The 9278-nt window shown below is 38.6% G+C and overlaps 1 pseudogene; it reads left to right on the top strand.

Moving 5' to 3' along the window:
* The first annotated feature begins 2505 nt into the window (after nt 1-2505).
* LOC132237587 (large ribosomal subunit protein eL18-like) lies at nt 2506-3996 on the top strand (annotated as a pseudogene).
* Nucleotides 3997-9278: the final 5282 nt, after the last annotated feature.

Raw genomic sequence — 9278 nt, 5'->3', positions numbered from 1 at the left:
ATGACAGAGAAAGAAGGCAGTCACCAAAGTATGGGCCAACTCGCTACAATTGTGGCAACCAATGCTTAGCTCTCTGCGGTAATTCTAGGAACCAGTATAGAACGTACATGTCAGAGAAAGAGCTATGTTTAGTACACCTATCAAGACAAAGTAGATATGACAAGAAGAAGAAGTGACAGTGGTCCCAGCTGCAACCCTAACAGAGCCAACAAGTGTACTAAGAAGGGAAGGAAAGTGTAAGAGCAAAGTAAGGAGAGATGGCAAAAGAATAGAACTTCATCCTAATCCAACCCCCCAAAGTGCACATTTCTGAGCAAATCTCAGGTCTGAACTAAGGAAATTAGGAGAATTTTTTAATTGAATGAGCAGTTGAAATTTAAGTTAAGATTTAACTGTATTTTTGATGACTAAAAATGAGGATGTTCAAATACCTAGTAAGTGAGATGTGAAAAGCTATGAGATTTGCCTAAGGAATCTATCTGAGACAGGATATAAAAAGCTTATAGTGTTTAACAATCTCGGAGGGAGAAAATGAATACTGTTTCATAATTGTACCTCACAAAGTCCGGCTCATTTAATGAAACCTTAATAAAAGTTAGTTCCCAAGATGCTAAGATTTATGAAGCTCACAAAATGTGACGGAGAGATTGGGATAGCAAGCAGCATTTGTTAAGTATGGGGTGAAGGTTTGCCTAAGGAGAAGGCCTGGTGTGCACCATGGACTATGCTAGGTATGGAAAATGCAGGTGTGAAAGACAAAGGTTTCACAAAAAGAGATAAATGGGAAAGAAAGTATAAAAAGACATAGTATCACAAGAAAACAACCCCAGCATCTTACTGCCACAGACATACACACAAACAAAAAGGCAATTAATGGTTGTCAAAGAATTTCCTATCAAGTGACATGTCAAGTATCTTTTAGAAAAATTGCTTTGACAGTAAATTGGAGGATGGACTAGATGAGCAAGTGCCAGGAAAAAAAGGCAGTAACCACATAACAATAGTAACACAAAGGAAGGGAATTACTGAATGGGCATACTAGTATAGAGTCAATCCAGTCTGGTCACTGTCTGGGCGATAGACATGTGATTTCTCACTTGGATGGCTGTCTCAGAGAGTGGGGAGTACAGGAAAGAAAAGGAACATATTTGAAAGCAGGTTCTCTCAAAAGACCCACTGAGGTATCTGGAAGGGTCATCAGAAGAACCTTTTCACTCTACCTGCTGTGCAAGGCTCGTGTCAGATGCTATTATTGGAAAATAAAAATCTCCCTCCCTTCACTTATTGTCTGCATTATTCATCTACTGTTACAAAGTTCAGGATATATTGTGTCACTTCAATATGACCTTGGAAGGTTGGGATAAATTAAATTATTTTTACTTTTTATGGAGCTAAAGTAGACATGAGACCATAATAGGTACTCAACAAAAACTGAATAAATGAAAGCATGACCACTTGTCCCTCAACCCACATTTTTAAATTTTATTTACTTTACTTTATTTTATTTTATTTTAATTTTATTTTATTTTATTTTATTTTATTAATCCTCAGCCAAGGGTATTTTTCCATTGATCTTTTAGAGAGAGTGGAAAAGGGAGGGAAAGACAGAGAGAAACATCAATGTGAGAAACACATCAATTGGTTGCCTCCTGCACTCACCCCAGGCTGGGGGGGAACCTGCAACCAAGGTAGTGCCCTTGACCAGAATCGAACCCAGGACTCTTTGGTCCACAGGCCCATACTCTATTCACTGAGCCAAACCGGCTAGGGCTCAACCCACATTCAGATTAAGGACTATAGAATGTCCCAGTAGCATCTCTCTCTTAATTCAAAGGGAGAGGAAGTATAATTAACTGTTTTGAGTTGAAGCAATCTCTTTCTCTCTCTCACCTGACCTCTCTCTCTCTCTCTCTCTCTCTCTCCCCACCCCCCCCTCTCTCTCTCCTCTGCCCCCAACCAAGATTCAAGATTGAAGTCAAAGGTAAAAGGGAGTCAGCACGTTTAGTAACAAGGTTTAGCATTTATTGGTCACTTTCCATATGGCCAACACAATACTAAGTATGTTAAATATATTATCTGACTTAAATATATCATCTATTCATTCAACAAATATTAGTTGAATGGCCTAGCCAATGTTCTAAGCATCAGGGACACAACACTCATGGATTTGAGGGTTGTAAAAAATATGGGAGTGAAAAAGGTAAATAGTAATAAATAGGCAAAATTCAAATTATGCAACTGTAATAAAGGAAATAAGTTGGAAGACATAATAGAAGAATGTGGAGGCAGGGGGCTCAGAGCAGGTGGAAAGGCCTCTTTGAAAAGATGACATTTAGGCTAAAATCTGGATAAAAAGGATCCAGACATATGAAGGGTTGGAAAAATAACTGCATCAGACAAAGGGAAGAATACATAAAAAAATATATCCTACGGCAAGAAGTATTCTGGTTTGTCTGAGACAAGAAAGGAGATGAAAGAGACTGGTGCATGATTAGCTAGGAGGAGATGGAGAAGACACAGATTAGGAAAAGTAAGGAAGGCCAGGCCATGGAGGGCTTGGTGGCCCATGGTAAAGAAGTTTGTATTACTGCTATGCTGCTGTAAAAAGGAAGGAACTCTTACCATTTGCAACGTCATGGATGGAACTGGAGAGCATTATGCTAAGTGAAATAAGCCAGTCAATAAAGGAAAAATACCACATGATCTCACTCATTCGTGGACAATAGAGACCACTATAAACTTTTGAACAATAATAGATACAGAGGCAGAGCTGCCTCAAACAGATTGTCGAGCTGCAGCGGGAAGGCCGGGGAGGGTTGGGGGGCAGGAGGTAGGGGGGTAAGAGATCAACTAAAGGACTTGTATGCATGCATATAAGCATAACCAATGGACATAAGACACTGGGTGATAGGGGAGGCTAGGGGACTGTCTAGGGCGGGGGGATAAAATGGATACATATGTAATACCCTTTGTAATACTTTAAGCAATAAAAAAAAAAATAAATAAAAAAAAATAAAACTTAAAAAAAAAAAAAAAAAGAAGTTTGTATTACTGAACTTGCAATGGGAAACCACTGAACTGTTGTTAAACAAGAGAGTAACATGATTAGAAGTATATGGTCTGGCTGCATAGTGGAAGGAAAGATTTGGAGGGTGGTTCAAGAATGAACGTAGAAAGACTAAATGGAAGGCACTCTCCCCAGTGGTGTGGAAAGAGATAAAGAAAAGTAGATGGGTGATTGAAGATATAATTTGGGTATTACATGCAAATTTTACTGGTCAGTCAGGTGTGGGTAATGAAAAGCAGACAGATATCAAGAGTAAAATCTGGATTTTTAGTTTGAGCAACTGAAAAGCATAATGGTATCATTTGCTAATAGAAAATAGAGGGAGGCAGAAGGCGCCATCATGGGAGCTGACATCCCACCACAACAAAGAACGAAAGGTTCACGGCAAGGAGCCCAAGAGCCAGGACACCCACCTAAGGTTGCTGGTCAAGCTGTGCAGGTTTCTGGCCAGAGGGACCAGCTCTACCTTCAATCAAGTGGTGCTGAAGAGGTTGTTCTGAGTCGCATCAGCCAGCCGCCTCTGTCCCTTTCAGGGATGATCCGCAAGATGAAGCTTCCTGGCCAGGAGGGCAAAACTGCTGTGGTTGTAGGGGCTGTAACTGATGATGAGCGCATCAAGGAGGTGCCCAAACTAAAGGTGTGTGCACTCCATGTGAGCAGCTGTGCTTGGCATCGCATCCTCAAGGCCAGGGGCAAGATCCTCACCTTCCACCAGCTGACCCTGGACTGCCCCAAGGGCTCTGGCATCGTCTTGCCTTCTCATCCTCCCAAGGGCCGTGAGGTGTACAGCCATTTCGGCAAGGCCCCAGGAACCTCCCACCCCCACCCCCACCCCCACCCCAAGCCACACCAAACCCTACAAGCAATCCAAGGGCCGGAAGTTCGAGCGCGCAAGAGGCCGCCCAGCCAGCCGTGGTTACAAAAACTAACCCCAAATCCTACCTTGTTATTAAAAAGATTTTGGATGCTGGAGAGAGAGAGAGAGAGAGAGAGAGAGAGAGAGAGAGAGAGAGAGAGAGAGAGAGAGAGAGAAAGGAAGGAAGGAAGGAAGGAAGGAAGGAAGGAAGGAAGGAAGGAAGGAAGGAAGGAAGGAAGGAAGGAAGAAAGAAAGAAAGAAAGAAAGAAAGAAAGAAAGAAAGAAAGAAAGAAAGAAAGAAAGAAAGAAAGAAAGAAAGAAAGAAAGAAAGAAAGAAAGAAAGAAAGAGAAAGAAAGAAAGAAAGAAAGAAAGAAAGAAAGAAAGAAAGAAAGAAAGAAAGAAAGAAAGAAAGAAAGAAAGAAAGAAAGAAAGAAAGGGAAAGAGGGAGAGAGGAGGGAGGGAGAAAAAGAAAATAAAGGGAAATGAATGAGGTGGGGGCTGGATGAAGGGGGAGAATCAAGACAACGGTTTTGAGCAAGTAAAGCAAGATATACATCTAATTATGAACAAGTAAAATGACACATACATTGATTAATCTAAAGTCAAAGCAGGAGATAGACATTTGGAGTGTACTGGGTAACAGAAGTTATTTAAAGAATGAAAATGGTTAGATTACATATTAGAAAGAAGAGGAAAAAGGGAAGTAGAGTGGGAAAAGGGAGAGATGAGGAAGGGAAAAGAGAAGAAGAAAACAGGAGAGGGTCCAATTTAGCTTCAGGTCATACAACATTAGAATGTGAACAGAAATAGAGAGGCTGGGACTGAATAAATAGGAAGAAAATCAAAAGAGTCACTTATAGTCAAAGCTTAGGGAAGAAAATATTTCAAGAAGGATGTAATATACTAAATGCTGGTTAGTGGTTAAATAATGTAAGATAAAGAAATATCCCCAATAAATTTTAACATAACACTGAGGTAATTATTACTACTATCTCTACTTTAAAGTTGAGAAAACAAAAGTTTTAGAAAAATATCATTTAGGAAGCAAGGTCTGGAAAGAGGATTCTAATTGAAACTGATAATAAAAAAGAAGTTTTTCATATGAAAGGAGAGATTTTAAAAGACCATACTGAAAGTATAATTTGGGAGTGAGGGCACTCTAAAAAGTGATAAGAAATAGGGTTCAGAATACCAATTTAAGGTTCAGGAGAATAAAACATAGCTCACTTTCTTTCAAATTGAAGGATTCATTCATTCATCAGATACTTTTTGAATGTCCACTCTGCCATACACTGTTCTAGGCTCTGGTCATACAATAGTTACCTGGCCTTGCCCTCGAGTCCTTACATTCTAGTGAGAGCAGCAAACAAATAAATAATATTATAGTTTCAAGCGGTAAATAATGTTAGGAAGATAAATAAATGAGGTGAAGGAGAAAGGTATGATAGAAATGCAAGGGCTGTTTTCAATGGGATGGCGAGGTAAAACCTTCCTATCTGAGAAATAGTGGAGCAGAGACTTAAATGAAGAAGAGTGAGCCATTGGTAGATCTGAAAGCAGGTCCAAGCAAGTGTAAAGGGCCAGGAATTGGCTGAAATCTGGCCTGTTTGGCAGAAGAGCCAGGTCAGCGTGGCTAGAGAAGAGTAAATCAGGAGTGGTTGGGGAAATATCTGGGCTTGGAATGGGAAGGGCTTGGAATGTATGTGATCTATAGGACATGGCAAGGAGCCTGCATTACGTTCTAACTGCAATCTCTTGGAGGAATTTTGTGCAGGGAAGGGATTTCGACTGATTTATATTTTCAAAGCTCATTCTACTTTCTATGTAGGGAATAGACTCTGTGAACAAAAAATGGATGTGGAAATTTGCCCAGGTAAGCTATTTGATATAGTTTTTCAGATATAACCCAAAGGTTTGCATTCTCATAGATCCTAATTATGATAAGGGTCAAAATATCCCTGTCATGTGATAAACATGTGTTGATTATGAAAAGAAGGTAATAAGTATGGTGCCAGATGGGTACTAGACTTATTGGGGGGTCACTTTGTAAACTATACAAATGTCTAACCATTAAGCTGTACATTTAAAACTAATACAACATTGAATGGCAACTGTAATTGAAAAATAAAAGAATGAAATAAAAATAAAATAAAATAAGTGAAGATTAGAATGAGCTAAGTGTGCTATCGGCAGCAGAGCATTTAAACCATAATTAATTGCCATGGTTTTATGGGCATTTATCCAGACCCAATCCTTGAGCTTTATTGCTCCACTTTATGTTTTCATAAAGTCTAATAGGGTGTTTTATTTTGTTCTTGGAGATACTTTAATTATAAATGTTTTTGTAAGTTATAGCATCATTTGCATGTATTAAGGAGAAAAGAGAAATATTGTGAACCATTTAAATATTTTCATATAACAATTGCATTTCAGTATTAAAGGATAAAATAAGCATTAAAACATGTAAAATGAGCAAACAGGTTATAGAATGACCCAATAAAAATCAAATGTATATTTAAAACTAGGATCTCATTAGTTTCTTTTTATTAGTTTTCTAAGAAAGCATGTCAGCCTTTAAGAACATTAGAAAAAACTAGATATAAATAAACTTCCTTATAAAAATATTGGAAACAATTGTGCGTCTGTGTTCCTAGGACTAAACTATTAAAAGCTGCAACTTAACTAAAATGAGTCTTATCTTACCTGAATTCTATTTTATTTCTAGCGATTCTGAATTAGATTTTAGTAAAGAGGGTTATTTATAAATAAGATTATAATGATGTATTTTATTGATACACCAATCTTCTTCAAATTTGTACTATTATTCTCTGCTTTAAGCTGATTGAAAATAGTTTCAAAAGACTCCAATGAGTTTAAAGAAATACAATACATTATTTTCAATGTCCTTTCCATGGAGGTGGGTTCAGAAATAGAGAGAAATTAAAGCTTTGTATTTTTTGGTCACAGTGAATCCACAGAATAAAAGTTAGTGAGGGCAGGGGGGAAACCCAAGGAAACATCTTCCCATTTATTGGGAATGTAGATTACTGGCCATCTAGTTAAGAAAACTGAATGTATCTCAAAGGGTATGGGGCATATTACATTAAACATTTTCCTAGACTTTACAATTATTTTTGTATTAGTTTGGGAGATAAAATTTGAATGTAATCCTTCCCCCAAATTATACTTGATTTCCTTACATTTGAACCACTGTTTTGACAAAGCTTCCTACTTAGTCATGGGAGAGCTAAGTTAAACAAGGGGAATACAGCCACTCTCAGTTGGGTAAGTGTAATTCAGAGCATTTTCAAGCAAACTAATTTTAATATTTCTGAAATATTAAGGTCTGAAATTAAGATATTTAAAAATTGCTTAGATAACTTGAATTTAATCAGTAAAATATTTGTGTTAACATCATCCTATGAAAAATGTACTACAAAAATGCTCAAAAACTGTTTGTATATATAAAGCAATTTAAATATACCTTGAACAATCTTTTTCTACACTATTAATTTAGAAAGTTGGAGGTGGTTGGGTGGTGTTCGACATGGTCTGATGCTGTCCACCTGGTGCACTGGCTCTGGGGCTTCCCAGATGTGCAGGCAAACATCAGCTGTAGCCTGTGTTCTACCTGGTGCTACCAGCATGAGCTACAAAGCGATCTGCGGATTGCTGCTACTTGTGCTGGACTTGAGGTGCCCGGGGGAGGTGAACCAAGGCCAGCTGCCACTAGTGCCAAGCTTAGAGCCACTTTGCTAGAGGTATGTGGCACACTGAGACCAGATACTGCTTATTTGAAAGATTTTAGGAAAGTCTGAAGCATGAGCCAAGGCAGGCAATTTGTATGGAAAGGCCACTGGAAACAGCTTGGGTGGGCTTGCAAGTTGGATCAGATGGGGTCTCAGGGAATCACCAGGGCAGGGCAAAAAGTGTTAGGGCAAAGAGTGATGGAGACGCAGATATGGTGCCTGCCGGCCAGCTCTGTAGGTATAGGGTTCAGAAAAGGAACAATGTCTTCTCCCAGATGCCTGTCTGAGAGAAAGTTGCCCCTCCAGCTCTCGCTCTGATGCCAGGACGTTCAGCTCCTCCCCTTATGTTCCCTGGTGTGAGGCTGGGGCCCTTGCTCCTCCAGGGGGACCTCTGAAGCTGAGATATCTCTCCCAATTTTTATCAGCCATATGTGAGTCTGGGACCAATTTATTCTGTGTCTCCACCCTTCCTGCCAGTCTCAACGTGGCTGCTTCTTCTTCATATCCTTAGTTGTAGGACTTTTATTTAGTTAGATTTTAGGTGGTTCTGAATGATGGTTGTTCTGCAATTTAGTTTTATTTTCGATGTGGTTGCAGGAGGATGTGAGTACCATGTTTACCTACACCGCCATCTAGACTGGGTCTCTAGAACCTTGAATAGATACTATGCAGCCTTGCCATAATTTTGATAAGAAAAGAATATATCTACTTAAGCTTAAATTAAAAAGGTAAGGATGAAGAAAGGAGAACAGAGAATTAAAAGTGGATCTCTGTGCCATGAAAGAGCAATTCTGAGTTAAAGCTACTATTTAAATGCCTATATTCAAAAGAGTACACAATTATAAAAAAACATAAAAAGTGCCATTAAAGAATGATATGAAAAGGGCTTTGTAGCTACAAAGTAAGAAAGAAATAGCTACCTTGACAGTGAACAAAATCTTCAAAGATTGAAGGCAAGGCTTGAACTAGAATATTCACTAGCATAGACTTTTGCATTCTTTCTTGTGACTGAAAATAGCATGCTCTCACTTCTCAAAAAAAAAAGTTAAGATAATTGTTTTCTTTTGGAGGTATAAAGAAAATAACAATGGGTCTTTGAATTGTATATCATGTCCACAAATAAGAAAACATCTGACAGTCGGGGTTTATAAGCATCCCTAAACAAATTTTCATTCAAATTACCAAAATATATATAAAAGAAGAAGTCCATGAAAAGAGATAAGAAGCATATGTCCCAGTTTGACAGGCATCTGAAGTGCTATTGCTGCAATGGGGTCTTACACACAATCTCATCTGTATCATTCAGCAAGTTCTACTGCAATTATCTAGTCAGAAAGGTTTCTGGGGAGGAGAGCAGGGAGAAATTTCAATGCTCCATTCTGTTCTTGCAATTACTTTGCCATAGATAGGGCCCTAGTTTTGAGCAAGGATAGTGGAAGAGGACATGATAAAAGTTAGCCCTAAAGGTATAAGTGAAGGATAACTTTTAACAAAGAACACTTTCAAGTCAGAGGAAACTGATTTAAGTATCTTATTAAACCAAATTTCATTTGCAAGCTTAGAGAATGTGGGCTCAATCCTGGTGAGTCGAGATGTGCAGGAGTT

This window comes from Myotis daubentonii, chromosome 6, assembly GCF_963259705.1.
Source record: "Myotis daubentonii chromosome 6, mMyoDau2.1, whole genome shotgun sequence".
Lineage (NCBI taxonomy): Eukaryota > Metazoa > Chordata > Mammalia > Chiroptera > Vespertilionidae > Myotis > Myotis daubentonii.
This window is presented reverse-complemented; position numbering and strand designations above follow the sequence as displayed.